Genomic DNA, 24,899 nt, shown 5'->3' with positions numbered 1-24,899 from the left:
TATTAGGATAACAGGGGGAAAAAAAGCAACTGGCTCTCATTCAAGGTATGCATTATTCGTATAAATGGAATTTGCACAATAGAATGACTCATAGTAAATTGTTTTATTTGCAGATGGGAGCAATACAATTGGATCTCTTGAGTCAGTAAAGAATAGTCTATGGGTCTGGCTGTCACTTTGGACACTAAGACACAATAAAAAAAATGCAAAACAACATTATAACAGAAATTGCTATAGATATTGTGTCACATCCAAGAGGTTATCACATATATAGTGCATGGACAAAATTATGTGAACAATGAAGCAGCACATCCATGAGTTTGTTCTGTAATTCCAAGACCTTAGGCATTATTATAAATCTAGATTTGCATCTAAGAGCTGCTGCTCACTTGGGAAGACTTTTTACTAGATTTTGAAACATGGCTGTGGGGATTCTCATCCATTTAGCCAAAACAGTGAAGACCCATTTACACCTAGCAATAATCGTTGTCACGTTGGGTGCGTGGACCCACTGGGCGGTACCGCCTTGACGGTATAGCAGCTGGCCAACAGGGTACAAGTCAAAGTCAATAGTTCGAAAAGGTTTACCTGTGGTAACCTCTGACAGTAGCGAAGACAGGCTCTGATGGGACCTTGGCAGCAGGCGGACACTAGGCGTGGTGTAACAAGGAAGGTGTAGAACACAGCATGACACAACTCCAACTCTAAACGACACTTGATCCAGGATAGCAAGGGACACAGGATACAGGAAGCAGGAACGGGAACACTGCGAACTAGGAAACACTTAAGGGACCATTTGCAGAGAGGAACATAGCTAAACGACTACTATACTCAGGCAATGCAGGAAGGGGCTGGGCCCTTCTTATAGTCCAGGGTGCTCATGGGCTAATTTCGTTATCTAATTCAGTGAAGCGATAGTGAGCGCTGGTGTCTCTTGAGGAGGAGATGAAGGCCAGCGCTCACTGATCCATGGCTGCGGCCGTCAGGAGGTGAGTAAACCTGACGGCCCGCGGCCATGGGTGTTACAATCATTATGATTTTCTCATTTCCAAGTGAGCATAACTAGTATTATCCAGTCTAAATGATAAAAAAAGATCAACGATAAAAGTAGCATTTATCTAAATGAATTGTGCATACCGTACAAAAACTTGGTATTGGTCAATGTATTTGTCGCTTATCCAACATTTACGTACTCTAACGTTTTCAAAGAACCAGACAGGATTCCTTGTAGGTGCTACCCCTCCTGCTACCTTTCCTTCATATAAATTTGTATAATTAGTCTTATTATATGTGAAGCAAATAATGAAGTCAATCATTTAGGAGCAACATTCTCCCAATCATGCTCAAGTCATTGCTGGGGCCACAGGTCACTAAATGCCCGTCTACAAGGGCCAATGATCAGACGAATGAGCGTTCATATGAATGCTAGTTCCCGATCATTGCCCTGTGTAAATAGGGCAACAATCAGCCGACGAATGAGCAAACGCTGTTTGCTTCTTTTATGCAGCCCTAAAAATCATTGTTGTCAGCAGCACATCTCCCCGTGTAAACAGGGGATGTGCTGCTGACAATATGTAAACTGTATGGCGATTGAATGATCGTATTAACAATCGTTCATCCCAATACAGTTTGCATTGGCCCGTATAAAGGACATTAAAAGAGAGAAAATCGACCTGTTATTATCAGCGCTTGTTATTGGTCGGAATGCCCGTGTAAAACAGCCTTAAGGAGCTACTAAGATGTTTTATAAAACTTCACTTACATACTAAATCAGTCCCAATGTAAGACAAGTTGGTTGTTATGGCTTGAGGCTGAATATTTACATGCAAAAAACAAAATAACTGGTCTTGTCTTCTTGTTCATATAAAACATGACCCAACAAGTTAGTCTATGAAAAAATCCCATAAAAAATTATTTATATTTTCCTTATGCAATTTTATTATTATTGTGTTCCCAAGACGGTGCTCCTTCAGTAACAACATTTACAGTGGAAGATGGAAGATTTCCCCATGCCATTACTCTGGATTTAATTATAAGGAAGTTCACATACAAATAGCTCTGAAATAAAAACTGCCACTTCGATTTCATCACACCAAAACCTTGTTGAGATCAAACCTTTGAAAAAAAGAAAAGATTTCTAATCCATTTAGAGCAGCTGAGTGCCAACTCCCAGCGTCTTTGGAGAGTGTCAGGATTAGGATTCCTCAAAGAGCTCCCTCGGATAGTACTTGAACACAGCTTTAAAATAAATAGTTGCAGAATGTAGTCTGAATGATTCCACTCTCCGAACATGGAGACTACTTTAGCAGAATAGTGGAAAGGACTGAGTGAAAGCAATTCCATGTGATCTTTATGCTGGAAGCTGTTGTGTTGCAATGCGGTGGGACAAAAGCTCATGACAAGCGGTTGTCCTATTAGTGCTAAAGAGTACACATTACATGTCAATGAAAGGGCATTAAAATAATTAATATCACATTAAGAGAGAGAGATACAAAAATGAGTTTAATATATACAGAGTCTTCCTAGTGCATTAAACCGTGGTGTTTCTTGCATGTACCAACATATCATGGGTGTGTTTCATGTAATTGCTTTCATTAATTCACATTATTTTCCTACTAGAACTGTAGAAAAACTTTTTAAAGAAACACATCGAAATTATTTGTACAATCCCATAATGTCTATCTGTGCGTGTTACTCATAAATCTGATAATTATATGCACAATTTACATGGAGCAAAAGAACTGGACAGCACTCTGCATTGCATGTAAACAGAAAAAAATATAAAATGGTAAGAGGATCTGTAGAAAAAAACCTATGTGGATCTCTGTATAATATCTGAGGCACATGGAGGCACACTTTGGGCTCATAGTTTTTTTTTTTTTATGGGTGTCCTATTCTTTGGGTGCCCAAATTGGGCACCCATAGAAATCTATGGGTCTATGGTGTGCATGAGACCTTTAGGAAAGGCATTCATTCAATCTCAAAGCAAGATTTCATTTTGTTGAACATTTTCTTGGTCTATCAGAACATTTGTTCCTTTTTTTATTAGGCAGAAAATACTTTTTAAAGTACCAAAATGGAACCAACAAATTTTAATTTTGCAAAACTTTCATAGGTAAAAATAGTCAGAAACTGAGAAAATACATGTAGTTGGTTTAACCAATAGAGTGAGAAAAAAACACACAAAAAGGTCCTTATTGAACTTGATCAATGAATCAACCATCACAAAATTGATTGGCAGAGAGTTCCATAGTCTTACTGGCCTTACAGTAAAGAATCCCTATCTATGATGATGGTGAAACCTTCTTTCCTTTGGATGTAGAGGATGCCCCCTTGTCATGGTTACAGACCTAGGTGTAAAATTATGATTAAAAAGATGTCTGTACTGTCAATTGTTACAACCTACGGGTGGTGGACCCACTGTGCTAATACACCGATGAGAGTAGTGGCTGGCCCAGCGGACCAGGTTAGTATGGTGTAGCGCACCGTGGGTACAGGCACTGGCAGATAATGTCTTGGCAGATGGATGCAGATAAGAAGTCACAGTTCATAATAGGCAGGAAGCCTCAGACTCGTCACAGGAAGTAGGATGCTGACTGGCAGCAGGATGCAGACTGGCAGTGGATAACAGATGACAGGCTGTAGTGGGTAGCTGGATACAGGCTCGTAGCGGATAGCTGAATACAAGCTGATAATAGAAATGTGGATACAGGCTGGTAGCGGACAGCTGGATATAGGCTGGTAACAGATAGGTGGATACAGGCTGATAAAATGAGAGCTAGATACAGGCTGGTAGTGGATAGATGCATACAGGCTGATAACCGAGAGCTGTATACAGGCTGGTAGCGGATAGCTGGATACAGGCTGATAATAGGTGCGGACTGGAATCAGGATATGAACAGGAACCTTTGCATGACACAACATGGTTGCACCAAAGTTGCTTCGACAGGGTGTGTCCAGTGAAGCAGAATAATATACCTGGTGATTGACAGGGATAGGCTGGGGAAGGATTTGGGTTTTCGTGCTCTGGCCCTATAAGATGCAGGAAGTGAGCGCACGCCCACCCTACGGGCATACCCAGCAACACGAGCAGCAAGTGAAAGTGCACGTGCGCGGCAATGTGGAGATACAGGAACCGTACAGCCTGTACCAAAGTTAACTTGGCAGCTGTGCCTGCTGGGAAAGGTAGTACACCGGTGAGCAGAGAGTGCTGGCGTTATATCCTATCATATATTTGTACATTGTAATCAGATCGCCCCTAAGCCGTCTTTTTTCTAAACTGAATAACCCCAAGTTTGATGACCTTTCTTGGTCGTGCAATTCACCCATTCTTTTAGTTACCTTGGTCATTCTCCTCTGCAATCGCTCATGTTCAGCTATGACTTATTATATATAGGTGCCTAAAATTGGGCACAATATTTCATGTGTTGTCTGACTAGTGATTTGTATAGAGGCAAAACTATGTTCTTGTCATGAGCATCTATGCCTCTTGTTGCATCCCATGATTTTATTTGCCCTGGCAGCAGCTTATCCCAAAGTCTTCAGTCGCCATTTAATGCATAATTATAGAATTGGTTTTCTGTCCCAATGAGGATATCATAATATCACATAGACAGAAAATACCCTAAGTTCTAAAATAAATTGTCAGCTGTCAGGTCATCAAACATACGTTTCCACTGAACAAAGTCCAGGTACGTAGCCTGGGGCGTTACTAGGGTCTTAAAAGATCAGGGGCACAAGCCCCAAGACATATATTTAACCCCCCCCAAAAAAATATATATATAATTTTTTTACATACAGTGGAGGAAATAAGTATTTGATCCCTTGCTGATTTTGTAAGTTTGCCCACTGTCAAAGTCATGAACAGTCTAGAATTTTTAGGCTAGGTCAATTTTACCAGTGAGAGATAGATTATCTAAAAAAAAAATAAGAAAATCACATAGTCAAAATTATATATATTTATTTGTATTGTGCACAGAGAAATAAGTATTTGATCCCCTACCAACCATTAAGAGTTCAGCCTCCTCCAGACCAGTTACACGCTCCAAATCAACTTGGTGCCTGCATTAAAGACAGCTGTCTTACATGGTCACCTGTATAAAAGACTCCTGTCCACAGACTCAATTAATCAGTCTGACTCTAACCTCTACAACATGGGCAAGACCAAAGAGCTTTCTAAGGATGTCAGGGACAAGATCATAGACCTGCACAAGGCTGGAATGGGCTACAAAACCATAAGTAAGACGCTGGGTGAGAAGGAGACAACTGTTGGTGCAATAGTATGAAAATGGAAGACATACAAAATGACTGTCAATCGACATCGATCTGGGGCTCCATGCAAAATCTCACCTCGTGGGGTATCCTTGATCCTGAGGAAGGTGAGAGCTCAGCCGAAAACTTCACGGGGGGAACTTGTTAATGATCTCAAGGCAGCTGGGACCACAGTCACCAAGAAAACCATTGGTAACACATCACGCCGTAATGGATTAAAATCCTGCAGTGCCCGCAAGGTCCCCCTGCTCAAGAAGGCACATGTACAGGCCCGTCTGAAGTTTGCAAATGAACATCTGGATGATTCTGAGAGTGATTGGGAGAAGGTGCTGTGGTCAGATGAGACTAAAATTGAGCTCTTTGGCATTAACTCAACTCGCCGTTTTTGGAGGAAGAGAAATGCTGCCTATGACCCAAAGAACACCGTCCCCACTGTCAAGCATGGAGGTGGAAACATTATATTTTGGGGGTGTTTCTCTGCTAAGGGCACAGGACTACTTCACCGCATCAATGGGAGAATGGATGGAGCCATGTACTGTCAAATCCTGAGTGACAACCTCCTTCCCTCCACCAGGACATTAAAAATGGCTCGTGGCTGGGTCTTCCAGCACGACAATTACCTGAAACATACAGCCAAGGCAACAAAGGAGTGGCTCAAAAAGAAGCACATTAAGGTCATGGAGTGGCCTAGCCAGTCTCCAGACCTTAATCCCATCGAAAACTTATGGAGGGAGCTGAAGATCCGAGTTGCCAAGCGACAGCCTCGAAATCTTAATGATTTACAAATGATCTGCAAAGAGGAGTGGGCCAAAATTCCATCTAACATGTGTGCAAACCTCATCATCAACTACTAAAAATGTCTGACTGCTGTGCGTGCCAACAAGGGTTTTGCCACCAAGTATTAAGTCTTGTTTGCCAAAGGGATCAAATACTTATTTCTCTGTGCAAAATGCAAATAAATATATATAATTTTGACTTTTTTTTTAAATATAATCTATCTCTCACTGGTAAAATTAACCTAGCCTAAAAATTCTAGACTGTTCATGACTTTGACAGTGGGCAAACTTACAAAATCAGCAAGGGATCAAATACTTATTTCCTCCACTGTATATATCAGAGATAGCATATCTATAAGACAAAGACTCCAATAGCTACATCGCTGGATAGAATTGGATGCATTGTCTCAGCAGACAGTATCACACATGAGAGACTTAGGGCTCATTCAGATGAGCGTAAATCTCCTCCGTGTGCTGTGCGTTGAAATAACGCACATCACACGGACCCATTGTTTTCAATGGGGCTATTCACACATGCGTGAGTTTTCACGCAGCGAGTGTCCGTTGCGTGAAACTCACTGCATGTCCTATATTAGTGCGTTTTCACGCACCTAGTCGCCCATTGAAGTCAATGGGTGCGTGAAAACAACCGACAGCACACGAACGACATCCGTGTGCTGTCCGTGTTTCACCCATCAATTAAATTGAAAAAAAAAAAAAAAGTGTTTGTAAGTGCGTGAAAAACACACATGCCACACGCAAAGCAAACCGATGCAAAACACAACGCACACGACCAGGTTTACGCACGTTTTTTATGTGCGCAAATTTGTCACGCTCGTGTGAATGTAGCCTTAGATACAGGGCCCCAGCAGTAAGTATTATTGTACTAAACCTCAGGGTCAAATTTGGCATTTCTGGGGCCCCAAGCAAAGTTAATGGCTCGGGGCTCTAATCAAAGACACCTGTAGAGCGTTCCCCACACAATGCCCCATGTACATAGTGTCACAACTCCCCTGTATCATTCCACACACAATCCCCCTGCCATACATCCCTCTTGTAGACAGTCCCATGCACTCCCCTGTAGGTAGTCCCACATACCCACCTTTACTTAGCAGGCAGTATCATACATGACAGGCTTAGATACAGGGCCCCAGCAGTAAGTATCCTTGTACTAACATATGTCCACCCCCCCAAAAAAAAATGTGTGTGCGTGTATGTATTCTTTTTTATGTGTTACTAATTTTTTTTGTGTGTCTGTTTTTTTTACAGGTTCGGTTGTTGGACTACATCGGATTCGAGGACTACTTCGATGCCCAAAAACAGTGGCCCTTCCCATCCTGGTAATGCTAGACTGCTGCTGCTATGTTGTATCTGGCTGGTTATGAAAAATTGGGGGAGGGCCATATAGTTTTTTCCAATTATTAAAAAAATAAATAACCATAACCAGCTAGAAACAACACAGCAGTAGCAGCCTAGCATTATCAGTGTGTGAAGGGCCGCTGTTTTTGGCCTTTCCCAGCCTAATAATACCAGCCTGCAGCCGCCCCAGTGCCCGACCATCGCTACAGATGTCAGGTACTGGATCGCACCCTGCTCTTCCCAGTACCCCTGGTGGCGGTGTGTACCAGGGTAATAATGGGGATTAGTGTTAGCCTCTGCACCGGCTAACACTAAGCCCCGCCTTATTAATGGATGCTGCCAATCGGCCAGCGGCCATTACTAAGGCGTTAGTGATAAAGTTTAAAAGAAAATACAAAGACATAGATCAAATATATTATTGAAATAAAAAAAACCCACACAACCCTCTTTATTTATTGAAAATTAAAAAAAGCTGTCATTGAAGTAGTCCTCGAATCTGACGTAGTCCAACGATCAAACCTGTACAAAAACACAAACACAAAAAAGAAAATATTAGTAACACATGTGGTAAGCTTAGATACAGGGCCCAATTGTGATAAAGTCTGTTAGACCATGTAGCTAAGCCTACCACAAGGTAGGCTTAGATACAGGGCCCCAGCAGACAGTAACCTTATACTGTATAAGATTACAGTCTACTGGGGCTCTGTATCTAAGCCTAATCTGTGGTAAGCTTAGTTACAGAGCCCATCAGACAGGATCAGACATGGGCCATGTATCTAAGCCTACCACATGCCATGATGAAGGACATTTCACGTGTCTGAAACGCGTAGGTGAAATATAAATGCGATACACCCCTTTGTACTTTGATTTATAGTTTTAAATTTGATATGCAATAAAATTGGAACTTTGATTTCTTTTATTCAAGCACAAGCGCTGGATCACAGTTTCTTTTTTCCTGTTATTGACCGCTGGCCGTGCGGAGATCCGAGTGCTATCCGAACAAGAGTCTACAAACGGTGAGCTGGAGGATTCCCCCCCCCCCCTTCCCCATATGGGCCTTGTATCTAAGAATACCATGTGGTAGGCTTAGATACAGCGTCCATGTGTGACACGGTCTGTCAGACCCTGGATCTAAGCCAGGGGTGGGCAAACTTTTTGACTCGCGGGCCACAATGGGTTCTAAAATTTGACAGAGGGGCCGGGCCAGGAGCATTTGGAGGGAGTGTTTGGGCCGGATATACTAAAGCATTAAATGTAGTGTGTGCAAACCTCATAGCACAGTAAGAACACTACAACCCAATTTATTAACTGTCTTTCAAATGTGAAAAATAGCCCTTATCAGTTAATAAATTTGTCTCAAGGAATATGCAAGATATGGCATTTACATACTATTTCGCAGATACTGGGAGAAGGAAATGTAAATAGATTAAAATAACATACGCACTGTGATTTATCAAGAAAAAAGTTCTGTTGACTCTGTAAATTAGCTGCCAACCTCTGAGCAGTAGCCGCCCGTTCTTGTGTTGACTGCTTGCTAGCATAGTTTGCATGCTTCGTGGCAAAGTGACGGCTGATATTGTACTCTTTGAAAACCGAAGGGCTTAATGGTGACGTGAAACGAAGTGAAAATTAAAGTGAAATAAAGAGAAATACGCGCCACATTAACCCCTTAATGACCGGGCCATTTTGCACGTTAATGACCAAGGATTATTTTTTGTTTTTCCACGGTCGCATTCCAAGAGTCGTAACTCTTTTTTTATTCCGTCGACATAGCCGTATAAGGGCTTGTTTTTTCCGGGACGAGTTGTATTTTGTAATTGTACCATTTTTAGATGCTTATAACATATTGATTAACTTTTATTAACTTTATTTTAGGAGAGAATTGAAAATAAGCAGCTATTCCAGCATTAATTTTCACGTTATAAATTTACGCCGTTTACTATGCAGCGTAAATAACATGTTAACTTTATTCTATGGGTCGGCACGATTACAGGGATACCAAATGTGTAAAGGTTTTATATGTTTTTTCTACGTTTGCACAATAAAAACCCTTTTAGAAAAAAATTACTTGTTTTTGCATCGCCGCGTTCCAAGAGGCGTAATTTTTTTATTTTTCCGTCGATGTGGCCGTACGTGGGATTGATTTTTGCGGGACAATGTGTAGTTTTCATTAGTACTATTTTGGGGTACATAGGACTTATAGATGAACTTTTATTTTATTTTTTATGGGGGGAATGGGAGAAAAGAGAGAATTTTGCCGTTGTTTTTTGCGTTTTCTTTGGACGCCGTTCATCCGGCGGTTTAATTAATGTGTTCATTTTATTGGTCAAGTTGTTACGATCGCGGGGATACCATATATGTGTATGTGTGATTTGTTTTGACCGTTTTATTAAATAAAACCACTTTTTGGGGCAAAAAAGTAGTTTTATTTGACTTTGACTGTAATTTTTTTTATTTTTTTTTTCACAAACTTTATTTAACGGTTTTACTTTTTTTTTTTTAGTCCCACCAGGGGACTTCACTATGCGATATGCCGATCGCATATATAATGCTTTGGTATACTTCGTATACCAAAGCATTATTGCCTGTCAGTGTAAAACTGACAGGCAACCTGTTAGGTCATGCCTCTGGCATCGCCTAACAGGCAGATGCTGAAGACAGACCTGGGGGTCTTTGTTAGACCCCCGGCTGTCATGGAAACCCGACGGCGACCCGCGATTTGTTTGCGGGGGCGCCGATCGGGAGACAGAGGGAGTTCCCCCCTCTGTCAAACACATTAAATGCCGCTGTCACTGTTGACAGCGGCATTTAATGGGTTAAACTGCCGGAATCGGCGCGTGCTTCGATTCCGGCAGTTGCAGCAGGAGCCAGGCTGTGTATAACAGCCGTGCTCCTGCCGCTGATCGCGTGGGTAAACTGTCAGTACCCGCGCGATCACAGGACGGATATATCCGTCCTCCTGCGCGAACTAGCAGCTGCTGAGGACGGATATATCTTGGACAAGTTCGGCGGGCCGGATTAAAAAGCCTAACGGGCCGTATGTGGCCCGCGGGCCGTAGTTTGCCCATGTCTGATCTAAGCCTACCACAAGGTAGGCTTAGATACATGACCACAGCAGACAGTAATCTTATACTATATAAGATTCCGGTCTGCTGGGGCCCTGCATACAAGCCTAACATGTGGTAGGCTTAGATACAGGGTCCATGTGTGATACTGTCTGTTAGACCCTGTATCTAAGCCTACCACTAGGTAGGCTTAGATACAGGACCCCAGCAGACTGTAACGTTACACTTACCCTCCTCTTCTGCTCCGGGTGCAGCAGATGTCCCAACACCATCTAGCGTCGTGACATCATCCGCGGCGCACAGCGTCGTGACGTCATGACACAAGAAGACATCAGGAATTCCGCTGTGCTCGGGAAGGAAGATAGATAAGTATGTGTCGTTACTATAGTAACACGGCCCCTGTATTTTATCACATAGGTCCCAGTTACTATTGTAACTTTTCTAGATGTGGTGCGGGCGGCCACAGCCCGGTCGCAATTGCGACTGCTGCAACCCGAATGTGGCAGTCGCCGGGGATCCAGGGCATCGGACCAAAGATCCGGGGCATGGGCACCGAAGGCCCAGTGCTAGCGACGCCCCTGTACGTAGCTCTAGTCAATCTTCCAAAAAAGTATTGGTTCTAATCTATATATCAGTCTACCTAATGCACAATATCATGTTTGTTTAAAGTTGCTTCATTATTATATGTTTTGCTACTCTTATGGACTTTGTAGTTTTTTGAGATGGTCTGATGTCAAATTTCTTTGGGTACTGGTATGCAATGTTCTTTGGGTACTGGTGAAATCTCTACATTATTGCTCTTGTGCTGTGGCTCAAGATTCGACAAATATTTCTGTAATGGCCGCGGTCGCTTCTGTAACGGCTTCTTGCCAGCTTCTCCCACCTCAGAGTCGCCAGCACATGCGGCCATGCTGCTCTGAAGTGTCCTCTAGGGTGCACGCGGTCATCCTCGACCTCAAAAGGCTTGTGCGCGCACATACAAAGAGTTACCTAATTATCCTCAGATCACCCTGGACTATAAAAATGGCCCTACCCTTCCTCCCCTTGCCTGAGCGTTGTTGTATTCCCATCTTAGTCTAGCAAATGGTCCCTCAGTTGTATCCTGCTCCCTGTGTTCCCGTATCCTACTTCCTGTATCCCATAACTGTGCTTGATCGTGAGCTGTATCTAGTGTTGGAGTCATGTTGTGATCTGCCACGTCCAGTGTCGTCTGCCTCGTCTACTGTCGTCTGCCACGTCCAGTGTCATCTACAACGCCAAACATCATCTGTGCCAAGTGTCTACTACACCACGTGCCTGCTTGTCCGAGTATCTGCCAGATCATCTTCCCAGGTACCATTACCCCAGAGACTGTTACTGACTGTTGTTTGGCCAGCTGCTACTCTGCTACGAAAGAGCGGCCTAGTGGGTCCACATAGCCCACCGACGTGACAATTTCTTCATCATACAGTACTTTGCCAGATCATTTGAAGAGGATCTGTCACTAGTTTATTAATGCCATATCTCCTAACTAATCTAATAGGCACTATGATGCGGATAACTACATTGTAAATTGGGTTTCAAAATGTTTATTATTTTCAAAGTTATTAGCTTTTTCCTAATTATGTTCTAGGTTCCACTGAGAAAAAAACGACATTGGTGGCTTCAAACAATGGGGACCTCTTGCAATATCTCTTTATAGGCCCTGACAGATGTTCCTTTCGTGGTATTTTTTAATTGGTTTATTTTTTAATTTTTTTATTTTTTTGGAAAAGAAGGAACAAATACTAGACAGAGGTGAATGATAAAGAAAAGAGAATATACGGATAGGTTAATATGCTTCCTATGAAATTGGCCCCAGTGTGTCTGTGTATGTTTAAGATAGGGAAGTTAGATTGTGGGCCCCATTGGGTACTGGTTGTCACGTTGGGCTCGTGGACCCACTGAGCCATACCGCCTTGGCGGTATGGCAGCTGGCCAACAGGGAGCAGGTTAAAGTCTATAGTTCGTATAGAGTACCTGTGGCAGCTCGGACAGTAGCAAGGCAGACTCGGCTGGGACTAGGCAGCAGGTAGACATGAGGCGTGGTGAAGCAGGACAGGCGTGGATACAGCACAGCACGACTTCAGCTCAGCACGGCACTAGACCACAATAACACGGGATACAAGATATAGGATACAGGAGCAGGGAACTCTGCGAACTGGGAAACACTAGGAGACCATTTGCATAGACAAACTTAGGGTACAACAACAATGCTCAGGCGTGGGAGGAAGGGGCTGACCCCTTCTTATAGTCCAGGGTACTATGGCCAAATTAATCATGAAAGTCCGGTGCGTGCGCTGCCCCTTTAAGAGCGGGGACGAGCGTGTGCACGCACCCTACGGGACCAGGCCGAGGTGAGCGCTAGCGTCTCCTGAGGAGGAGACTGGGGCCAGTGCTTGCAGATCCATGTCTGCGGGCGTCAGGAGGTGAGTGACTATGACGGCCCGTGGCCATGGGCATGACAGTATCCCCCCTCTTACGCCCCCTCTTCTTGGGACCAGAGCGAGAGAGAAACTTCTTCAGAAGGGTAGGAGCATTGAGGTTCTCCTCTGGTCTCTTCAGGACCAAACCCCCTCCAATCCACCAAATAAAAAGTCTTTCCTCTTACTTTCTTGGTCTCCAAGATCTCCTTAACTTCGAAGGTGTCAGAAGGGCCGCTGGAGGCAACCGCAGGGCTAGGAGTCTTGGTAAAGCGGTTCAGAACCACCGGTTTCAGGAGGGAGACATGGAAGGAGTTGGGAATCTTGAGGGTTGGAGGCGACAGGGTTGATCTGCTGCAGGATCTCGAAGGGTCCGAGGAACCTGGCAGCAAACTTGTAAGATGGCACCCTCAGTCGGATATTACTGGAGGACAGCCAGACCTTCATGCCAGGGAGAAACTGAGGCGGTTCTCTTCTACTTTTGTCCGCCTTCCGTTTCATGTGGCCGACCGCCAGCAGGATGGAGGATTGTGTCTGCTGCCAGATCTGCAGAAAGTCCCTAAAAGCAGTGTCAGCAGCTGGTACCTTGGACGTATCGGCACCGGGAGAGGAATTTGTGGGTGCTGGCCATAGACAATAAAGAACAGTGTCTTCCTTGTGGACTCACTGGTATGATTATTGTAGGAAAATTCAGCCCACGGGAGCAACTGCACCCAGTCATCATGCTGTTTGGAGAGGAAATGGCGTAGGTAGTTCTCCAAGATCTGATTCATCCTCTCGACCTGACCATTGGACTGAGGATGGTACGCTGAAGAAAAGTCCAACTTTACACCTAGGAGTCCGCAGAGGGCTCTCCAGAACTTCGAGGTGAACTGAACCCCCCGATCAGACACAATATGCTGCGGCAAGCCGTGCAGGCGGAAGATGTGTTGGATGAAAAGTTTGGCCAGTTGAGGAGCAGAAGGAAGACCGGTCAGAGGAACGAAGTGGGCCATCTTCGAAAATCGGTCCACCACCACCCAGACAGTATTGCATCCAGCAGAGAGAGGCAGGTCAGTGATGAAGTCCATAGCTATATGCTGCCAGGGAGCATCTGGCACAGGCAATGGCTGGAGCAGGCCAGCAGGTCTGGAGTGTTGTTGGAGTCTTGTTAGTTGCACACACTGAACAGGAAGACACATTGTCCATAATGTCTTTGGGCAACGTGGGCCACCAGAAATGACGTGCAATCATATCTTGGGTCTTATGGGTACCTGCGTGACCTGCCAGTCTAGAGGAGTGTTCCCAGCGGAGGATTCTCCCTCTGTCAGCCAGGTGCACAAAAATCTTCCCTGGAGGAATGTCCCCAACTTGCAGGGGGTTGACAGAGACAATGGATCAATAATGTTCTGTGGAATCTCCATGGTGTCTTCTGTCTCGAAAGACCTGGACAAGGCATCGGCCCCCACATTTTTGTCAGCCGAGCGATAATGGAGCACAAACTGGAACCTGGTAAAAAACAGCGAATACCTGGCCTGATGAGGATTCAGTCGTTCGGCCGTCTGGAGATAAGTGAGGTTCTTGTGGTCCGTAAAAATTAGGAAAGGATGAGCTGCGCCCTCTAGTAGATGTCTCCACTCCTCCAGAGCCAATTTGATGGCCAGTAACTCCCAACCCCAATCGAGTAGTTGCGTTCTGCGGAAGAGAAGAGCTTAGAGAAATATCCACATACCATTGACTTGCCATTGGAACCTCTCTGGAGCAGGAGTGCGCCAGCACCGACAGAGGATGTGTCCACCTCAAACGAGAACTTTAGGGAAACATCTGGATGATGGAGGATAGAGGCTGACGTGAAGGCATTCTTCAGGCTATTGAATGCGGACTCTGCCTCAGGAGTCCACACCTTGGCGTTTATGCACTTTTTGGTGAGGTTAGAGATGGGAGAAGTCAGTGAGGAGAAGTTTGGAATAAACAATCTGTAAAAATTGGCGAATCCCAGAAAGCGCTGTATGGCCCTCAATCCTTGAGGACGTGGCCATTACAGGACGGACTTTACCTTTTCAGCATCCATCTCGAGGCCTCGATTCGAGACGATGTAGCCCAGGAAGTGTAGAGTATCTCTCTCAAACACGCACTTCTCCAACTTGGCGTACAGACGATTCTCCCTTAACCGCAGCAAAACTTGACGGACATGTCTCTGATGAGTCATAGGATCTGGAGAAAAAATCAAGATGTCATCAAGATAGACCACAGCACAAACATAGAGGAGGTCACAGAAGATGTCATTAACAAACTCCTGGAAGACCGCAGGAGCATTACACAGGCCGAAGGGCATTACTAGGTACTCATAGTGTCCATCACGGGTGTTAAATGCAGTCTTCCATTCGTCACCCCGGCGAATCCAGATTAGGTTGTAAGCCCCACGCAGGTCCAGCTTGGAAAAAATCTTGGCACCACGTATATGATCAAACAGTTCTGAGATAAGAGGCAACGGATACTTATTTTTCACCGTGATCTGATTGAGATACTGGTAGTTGATACAGGGACGTAGAGAACCATCCTTTTTCTTGACGAAGAAGAACCCGGCTCCTGCCGGAGAGGAAGATTTCCGTATGGAGCCCCTCTCCAAGTTCTCCTTAACATAGGCGGACATGGACTGAGTCTCTGGTAAGGAGAGAGGATATACCCTACCACGGGGAAGGGATGCACCAGGAATCAGCCCAATAGGGCAGTCATACGCCTGGTGTGGGGGCAGCGTCTCCGCCTCCCTCTTGCTGAAGACATCCGAAAATGCAGAATAATGACCAGGCAATCCTGCCAATGACTGAGGCAGAGGAGACTGAGCCAAACTAATTTGTCCCAGGCAACGGTTGTGACACTCGGGGACCCACTGGAGAACCTCTCCAGAGTTCCAGTCCAGGACTGGGGCATGTAATCGGAGCCAAGGCAGGCCCAGCAGCACGGGATAAACGGCCTTGGACAAGACAAAGAACGATAACAACTCGGAGTGAAGGGCTCCCACTTCCCACCAAGCCTCAGCTTGGTCACAGCAGTAACTGGATCTGACAGAGGTAGTCCATTCACAGATGCAACAGGAGGTGTAGTCTGAGGAACAGTACTGCCAGGAGGTGTAGTAGGAGGAACGGCAGTTTGTGCCTCCTGCCAATGTGCGAGAATGTTCAAGGCCTGGAGGAGTTGATCCTGTCGAGACCAGAGGTCCAGCATATCCGACCGCATCTCTTTTGACGTCGTCATGGTCTTGGATTGACCAGCGGGGTCCATGGCCTGAGCGTACTGTCACATTGGGTTCGTGGACCCACTGAGCCGTACCGCAGCTGGCCAACAGGGCGCAGGTTAAAGTCTACAGTTCGTATAGAATACCTGTGGCAGCTCGGACAGTAGCAAGGCAGGCTCGGCTGGGACTAGGCAGCAGGTAGACGTGAGGCGTGGTAAAGCAGGACAGGCGTAGATACAGCACAGCATGACTTCAGCTCAGCACGGCACTAGACCAGGATAACACGGGATACAGGATATAGGATACAGGAGCAGGGAACACTGGGAACAGGGAAACACTAGGAAACCATTTGCATAGACAAACTTAGGGTACGACAATAACGCTCAGGCGTGGGAGGAAGGGGCTGACCCCTTCTTATAGTCCAGGGTACTATGGCCAAATTAATCATGAAAGTCTGGTGCGCGCGTTGCCCCTTTAAGAGCGGGCACGAGCATGCGCGCGCACCCTACAGGACCCGGCCGAGGTGAGCGCTGGCGTCTCCTGAGGAAGAGACTCGGGCCAGCGCTCGCAGATCCATGGCTGCGGGCGTCAGGAGGTGAGTGAGCCTGACGGCCCGCGGCATCATTACCCACTATTTTTTTTAAAACATTCTTTCAGCAGCTATTCCATTCCCTTTCTGGCATGCAGGAAGGATTTCATGTTTTTTCTTTGAAATTAATAATTTTCTGAAAATAACCTTACAAAATGTGATTTTGCGGTGATATCATTTCTTTATGCTACATTCTATGATCAATCTTCATATGTGCCAAGAAAAACAAATCATGCAGCTAAATTAAGAGGTAAGAATATTTGTGTTACTGTTATCTACCACTAGACATGTTTTATATTACATGTGTGGTCCAATGCTAAGTTTATATAGGTTTATTCAGCCAACGGATATAGTCTAGGCGATTTCCGAAAAAGTAATGAAAATCATGTCAAGCATCATGCTCCTTGGGGGAACTTTCCTTTTCCCAGTAGAAAATCTTATTGCAATAGATGCTGCTTAGAAGGCCCTTGCTTCACTAAAACTGCAAATGAGTATACGCAAAGTATTTATAGTTAACAAATGCTGACACTGCCGTCTATTGACAACCTAGCTGCCAGTACGTGTCCTAGAACTTCATTAACTCACATTTCTTTTGCAGGTAATTGGGAAGAGAAGAATGATTCATGGTTTACCTATAAATATTGCCAAAAATAGTGTTTTGCTCTTTGGTCTGAATACATGAAGAAAGTGATATGGACAAAGCTCATTCACTAACAGTTTTCCACTGTAATTATTAATTAGTGAGTCTGGGTGACCTTTATCCCAGGTTAACGGACCATGCTATATACAGCAACCATCAGAGCCAGCATTCACCCTCAAACACAAAGGACCTCCAGTGATCCTGTGGCCATTGGAAAGTATGGAAAGGTGTTCCATTACTGCTATGTTTTTTGATGAAGGCATTGCTCAGATGTTGCTTTCCCAAATGACATCACTGTCCTTCAACAAGGCCCCATGAACCAGACCCTTCTATAGCAGCAACAACCTCCTATACAGTCCACAATCCACCTGGAGATTCTTGCCATTTTCCTTGAATGGCCCTGGCTGTTTTGCCTATGAAGCTAGCCTAGTATGGATGTGCCTCAGCCCCATCTCATGTGCCTAGCCAAGTGAAGCCTTATGCAAGATACATTCTATCAACAGGGTTAAATATCTATGCCTCATTTGGCAAGGCTAAATAGTGCCCTACATGTCACTAACAACATGGGCCCAAGCTGGACTGGTGCGATTTTAACCTCCACTATGGTCATACACCCTCATGCAGTGACTTAGAAAATTCAAGATGTATCACTCAAATGTACCTTAAAGGAATATTCACATCTTGACATTTATGCATATACACAGGATATGGAGAGGTGGCCAGAAATTACGGAAACAGCTGAGCTCATTGTGTTCTGCTGTTTACATAATTCCCACAGAAGGGAATAAGAGTTACTGAACAGCCGAGCACAGCAAGCTTGGGGGTTTCTATAATTCCCAGCCCTTTCCATTGATTCTCTGCCTAGAAACAGCGGCCAGCAACCACCTCACCAGGCAGGATGGAGTCAGGGGACTCCCGTTCTGGTCATAACTGCAGGTCCCAGAGACGGGACCCACATCTGTTAGACACTTATGGCATATCCTGTGGATATGCCATAAATATCAAAATGGTAATAACACTTTAAAGGTAGTCTTAATGTGTAGTTGCATGTTTCTGGAGGACCATTATCCGCTGCAAACAAAGGGATGGCGGTCTTGTCATATCCTTCTGGTTCTCTCCAGTGATATAAATGCCAATGTCATTGCTCCCACATTAAGTCTGCTATTGCTTTACTATTTTCTTACTTATATGTTTGCAAGTTGTGCCGATACAGTATTGACAGAATTGGGCTTTCCAATGAATTTTAACTAGTCTTTCGTCTGTGTTATAGTCTCCTATGAACTAATTGTAGGTGCCAGTATAACCCGGGTGGAGGTAACCTTGAAATGTCCCCCTATTTATGCTTGTCCGAGCAGTACTGTTGTACAACCCTTTTCATATTATTTTTACTGAATATTTATGATCCACATTTATCTTCATAGTTTGATTTGTGGATGTATACAATTTGTGCAACTCTAACCTTCTTTCTTACCATTATATACTTAAAACCCAATAGAAATTATTAAAACATAAAACTATTGGGATTGTCCATAGCAGATAATAGGATTCCAGCTGTCAGCTTTCTAGCTGGTTTAGGAATTAAAAGAATTTGTATGATCACTTTGTATAGGCAATTACCCCTCCATTATCGATTTGCCTACTAGAGTTTCCTTAGAAATGTTTGTTTTACCTTTAGTAACTGCTTGCCCTTATTGAATATTAACACTGCTTCTGTAAATAAAGCCACAAACATCATCTATAGTTAAAATAACTTGGTGACTCCGCAACGAATGAGCCATAATGCCTTACTTATGTCAGTAGGGGGATTCTACCTACTTTCTACTGAATTTGAATTTAAGGCATGAAACTGATGATTTGTTGCATCCTCTGCATTTATATGGGGACACTTTATTATATCCCTAGACATGTTTTCAGGCACTTGATGCATAGCTGCTTTTATATTGCCTTTTCTCTTCTTTAAGGCTTATGAGATCCCTATACATACAATGCTAACCCTCGGAAGGCCTACTCACCCCTAGCCTCCCATCCCCCCTGCAGCCTTTTTTGGATGTGCACTTTTCAGCAGCTTAGAGGAGAGAATTGGAGACTGAAATAAGGAGACAGATCTAGAAAGAGAAGGAGAAAAGAAGAAAAAATCTTGCTGACACGGGGCATAACTTAATTTTCACGGTGCCGGGACAGCTGTATCGTGTAATCTGCCATGGCATGCCATTAAAACTTCAATGCCTTTACTGACCCAGAAGGGAAATTCAGACCGTGGAGAGTCTTTTGAAAAGAAGTGGTGATCTTTCACGATTTATGAGCTTGTCTTAAAGAAACAGACTCTACTCACTTTAAATTAATCGCCTCTTTCAGGGTACATTGAATTTGGGGGTCTTACTTCTGAGAACTGTGAAAACCTTGCTTGTGAAAAGCACAATGATCACCAATGTAATAATTTTCATTTCATTTATGTATCCTGCTGAAACAACACTTACACAATTTAACACAAAAGGTGCATTAAATTCCATTAATGTGAGTCAGTTTTAGAACAAATCTCTGAGCATAAGGCACACAAATATTTGCATAACTTGGGTGCCTGTAAAGAGAAACATATCACATGTATATAGATTAAGTTTTTACTGTTAAATAATCCCAAACTATTATGTCTAAATTACATAAAAAGGGTAAGACCACACAGCCCATGAAAAAATGTAATAAAAAGGGATCAAAAAGTTGCATGTACCCCAAAAATGTACCAATAAAAACTACAGCTCACTCGACGGAAAAATAAAAAAGTTGACGACACAGAACAATTATTTCTTTAACAAATGGTTTCTTCTTTGTAAAAGTAGTAAAACAAAAAAAAATAAAAATTTGGTATCGCGTAATCATGTTGACCCACAAAATAAAGTTAACATGTTGGTTTTTACCACATGGTGAACACCGCAAATAAAATAAAAAAAAATAAAAAAAAGAGCAATGGAGTAATCACTGTTTTTTTTTTTTACCATTCCACCCCACAAAGATTTTTTTTTCCAGTTTCCCAGTAAATTACACTACCGTTCAAAAGTTTAGGGTCACTTAGAAATTTCCTTATTTTTGAAAGGAAAGCACAGTTTTTTTCAATGATAACATTAAATTAATCAGAAATACACTCTATACATTGTTAATGTGCTAAATGACTATTCTAGCTGCAAACGTCTGGTTTTTAATGCAATATCTACATAGATGTATAGAGGCCCATTTCCAGCAACCATCACTCCAGTGTTCTAATGGTACATTGTGTTTGCTAACTGTGTTAGAAGGCTAATGGATGACTAGAAAACACTTGAAACCCCTTGTGCAATTATGTTAGCACCGCTGTAAACAGTTTTGCTGTTTAGAGGAGCTATAAAACTGACCTTCCTTTGAGCTAGTTGAGAATCTGGAGCATTACATTTGTGGGTTCGATTAAACTCTCAAAATGGCTAGAAAAAGAGAGCTTTCATGTGAAACTCGACAGTCTATTCTTGTTCTTAGAAATGAAGGCTATTCCATGCGAGAAATTGCCAAGATACTGAAGATTTCCCACAACGGTGTGTACTACTCCCTTCAGAGGACAGCACACACAGGCTCTAACCAGAGTAGAAAGAGAAGTGCGAGGCCCCGCTGCACAACTGAGCAACAAGACAAGTACATTAGAGTCTCTAGTTTTAGAAATAGACGCCTCACAGGTCCTCAACTGGCAGCTTCATTAAATAGTACCCGCAAAACGCCAGTGTCAACGTCTACAGTGAATAGGCGACTCCGGGATGCTGGCCTTCAGGGCAGAGTGGCAAAGAAAAAGCCATATCTGAGACTGGCTAATAAAAGGAAAAGATTAATATGGGCAAAAGCACACAGACATTGGACAGAGGAAGATTGGAAAAAAGTGTTATGGACAGACCAATCGAAGTTTGAGGTGTTTGGATCACACAGAAGAACATTTGTGAGACGCAGAACAACTGAAAAGATGCTGGAAGAGGGCCTGACGCCATCTGTCAAGCATGGTGGAGGTAATGTGATGGTCTGGGGTTGCTTTGGTGCTGGTAAAGTGGGAGATTTGTACAAGGTAAAAGGGATTTTGAATAAGGAAGGCTATCACTCCATTTTGCCATGCCATACCCTGTGGACAGCGCTTGATTGGAGCCAATTTCATCCTACAACAGGACAATGACCCAAAGCACACCTCCAAATTATGCAAGAACTATTTAGGGAAGAAGCAGGCAGCTGGTATTCTATCTGTAATGGAGTGGCCAGCGCAGTCACCAGATCTCAACCCCATAGAGCTGTTGTGGGAGCAGCTTGACAGTATAGTACGCAAGAAGTGCCCATCAAGCCAATCCAACTTGTGGGAGGGCCTTCTGGAAGCATGGGTTGAAATTTCTCCCGATTACCTCAGCAAATTAACAGCTGGAATGCCAAAGATCTGCAATGCTGTAATTGCTGCAAATGGAGCATTCTTTAACGAAAGCAAAGTTTGAAGGAGAAAATTATTATTTCAAATAGAAATCATTATTTCTAACCTTGTCAATGTCTTGACTATATTTTCTAGTCATTTTGCAACTCATTTGATAAATATAAGTGTGAATTTTCATGGAAAACACAAAATTTTCTGGGTGACCCCAAACTTTTGAACGGTAGTGTATATCTTACAATAAATGGTTCCGTGAAAAACTACAACTCGTCCTGCAAAAAACAAGCCCTCATATGGCTATATCGACGGAAAAATAAAAAACTTAGCTTTTGGAATGCGGGGAGCAAAAAACTAAATTGAAAAAATGAAAAATGGCTGCAACAGCAAGGAGTTTACACTCTCATAATAACTACCTTGTTAAACAAAAGAAATGGCAGTTATAGGAGGTGTTGTGATGCGGAGGAAATGTTAAAGTTCTTTTCTCTCTTTAACTAAATAATGGAGCTTCAAAGGGCTTATGATCAGTGGGAAGTGAAGATATTTTCTCTTTCTTACATTTATAAATGGCTGACAAAGCACAACATTCAAGCCACAGAGTAATATTATCTTGTTTCTTTTACAAACAATTATTGGGTGTCCAAATCTGAGCATTAGATCTTTGCATTTCATTCGGCGTATAATATTATAGTATGTGTAAAAGCTGCAGTATATGACAAGTAATTAAAGGCTATCTACACCCTCGAAAGCTATTTAAAAAAATAATAATAATCATGTCTGTCAGTGTGTTTGGTGAAACTTTCTAATTTGTTTTTAGTTTAGTTTTTAGCTGTATCGTGCGCTGAGACCTGAATCTGTCAAGTCAGCGGGAGTGACGGGTTCAGTGACAGCGGGTCCTGCGTGTCCGATCCACCTGTAATCTAACACATCTAGGTTATCAACTTAGATGTGATCGGTAAGGCCTCGTGCACACTTCCAACACCGTTTCATGGCCGTTTTTGAGGGATCCGTGTGCCCGTTTTAGCGGCCGTGTGCACTCCGTGTTTCCGAGCGCCGAGCATGGTACTGTCCAGGGTGCTGAAAGAGCATGGTTGTTCAGCGCTAGTCACTGTACAGGGTGCTGAAAGAGTCAATGGACTGCACTGATCGGCGGTAACTCTTTGGCTGGATTCACGCGAGCACATTACGTCCGTAATGGACAGAACGTATTTCGGCCACTAATCCCGGACCGAACTCACTGCAGGGAGCCTGGCTCCTAGCATCATAGTTATGTACGATGCTAGGAGTCCCTGCCTCGCTGCAGGACAACTGTCCCGTACTGTAATCATGTTTTCATTACGGGACAGTAGTTCCACGCAGAGGCAGGGACCCCTAGCATCGTACATAACTATGATGCTAGGAGCCCGGCTCCCTGCAGTGAGTTTGGTCCGGGATTAGTGGCCGAAATACGTTCCGTCCATTACGGACGTAATGTGCTCGTGCCTATCCAGCCTTTCAGCACCCTGGACAGTGACTAGCGCTGAAGAATTACCATGCTCGGCGCTCGGAAAATACAATTTGAATTAAATAAAAAAATAAGTTCATACTTACTTTCCTCCTGTCCGGCCTCTAGGGATGACGTTTCATCCCATGTCACCGCTGCAGCCAATCACAGGCTGTAGTGGCGGTCACGCACGTCAGGATGACATCAGAAGGCCGGCCTCCAGGGATGAGGCTTCATCCCACGTGACCGCCTCTGCAGCCAATCACAGGCTGCAGCGGCCCCTGCAGCCATTCACAGGCTGCCGCATCATACAGGAAGGTCGGATTGGAGGAAGAAGAGGGACTCGTCACCAAGACAACGACCGGGTACGTATGAACTGCTTTTTATTTTATTTTTAATCAACAGCCTCTTTTCTCTATCAGTGATTGATAGAGACAAGTGGCTGCCGATTAGTATAATATATCTGTAATGTAAATAGTGGTTCAGAATGCACTAGACCAAAGTAGGTGCACGAATAGGGTCCCAACCCAATCGTATTTAAAGAAGTATTCGGCACACAAAATAAGGTTTTGAAATGCTTCAGATTTATTTTGCAGTTGTATTTGATGCCAGAGGCTTAGTGCGTGTGACGTTTCGGTCGGGAAAAGACCTTCATCAGGCACTATTGGTGTAAATTATATTACAAGTAATTATATTTGCATCATATAAATATGTATATAACATGTATATCATATACCATAATATAAAGGAAAAAAAGAAAAATTCTTGTAAAAAAGGGAAATAAAATGAAATAAGAACAGAGTCTATAACAAAAGTACATATAAAGCTCCTACGTCGTATACATTTTCATATCATACACATCATACGATAGGTAATGTAAGGGCATATTTATACAAGTATATGTACATAGGTGGATGACATCCTAACTCAGGGGACAACATCCCTGTTTAAAGCAAAGGTATAATGTAGTACCTGGTAGAATATCTAATAGAAATTGTATAGAATATTGGCACAGTATACTGAATAAGAACATCCTTTATAGTGCAACATGCCGCATAGGTTCAAAGAGCGGAAAACTATAAGTAGGTAAAAGGAAACATGAATAGATAGTCAAGTTTCTCGTGGATTTTTATATACTGTATATATCTGGTCTCGGTATATAAAGAGAAGAAGAAGAAAAAAGAAAATAGAAAAGTTGTTCTATAGGTATGCTAAGTAGATATCATTCATGGCATGGTGTCAAGTTAGTAGAAAATGCATATTTGCATGTAGTATCTATCAGGTCTGTGAGAAGTGAAACTTAATATGTGGATTACCATGTGGTATGGTACCTCATGTATTCTGAGGGCTGTATGTGTGCTGTCAGAGAAATGTATGATTGCCCCCTGGTGTATCCGTACAATTGTTCTATAGTATATGCGTGTGCTGTTTTGAAATAGCTGAATCCCGCTGTGGTTGTGTCATGATCCCTATAGAGTAAAAAATTGCATCTTGTAGCAGACTACTGCAGTCTTACCTTTGTCCTACTGGTCGCTGGTGTATCCAGTCATTGGCGCTATCGTCCGTATGGCGGTTAACCGCTATTTTTGGCGCTAATTGTAGTGGGCAAGTCCGCTGTTTAAATGCTAGAACTGTGGGTTGGGCGGT

General features: G+C 43.5%; 1 long non-coding RNA gene across 1 annotated transcript; it reads left to right on the top strand.

The window, feature by feature from the left end:
• On the top strand, positions 1 to 19,540 carry LOC142742521 (uncharacterized). The gene is made up of 3 exons (XR_012881402.1): positions 1 to 45; positions 8,332 to 8,422; positions 19,317 to 19,540. It is a non-coding gene; the product is annotated as an uncharacterized LOC142742521 (long non-coding RNA).
• The last annotated feature ends 5,359 nt before the right edge of the window (positions 19,541 to 24,899 follow it).

This window comes from Rhinoderma darwinii, chromosome 1, assembly GCF_050947455.1.
Source record: "Rhinoderma darwinii isolate aRhiDar2 chromosome 1, aRhiDar2.hap1, whole genome shotgun sequence".
NCBI classification, from domain to species: domain Eukaryota; kingdom Metazoa; phylum Chordata; class Amphibia; order Anura; family Rhinodermatidae; genus Rhinoderma; species Rhinoderma darwinii.
This window is presented reverse-complemented; position numbering and strand designations above follow the sequence as displayed.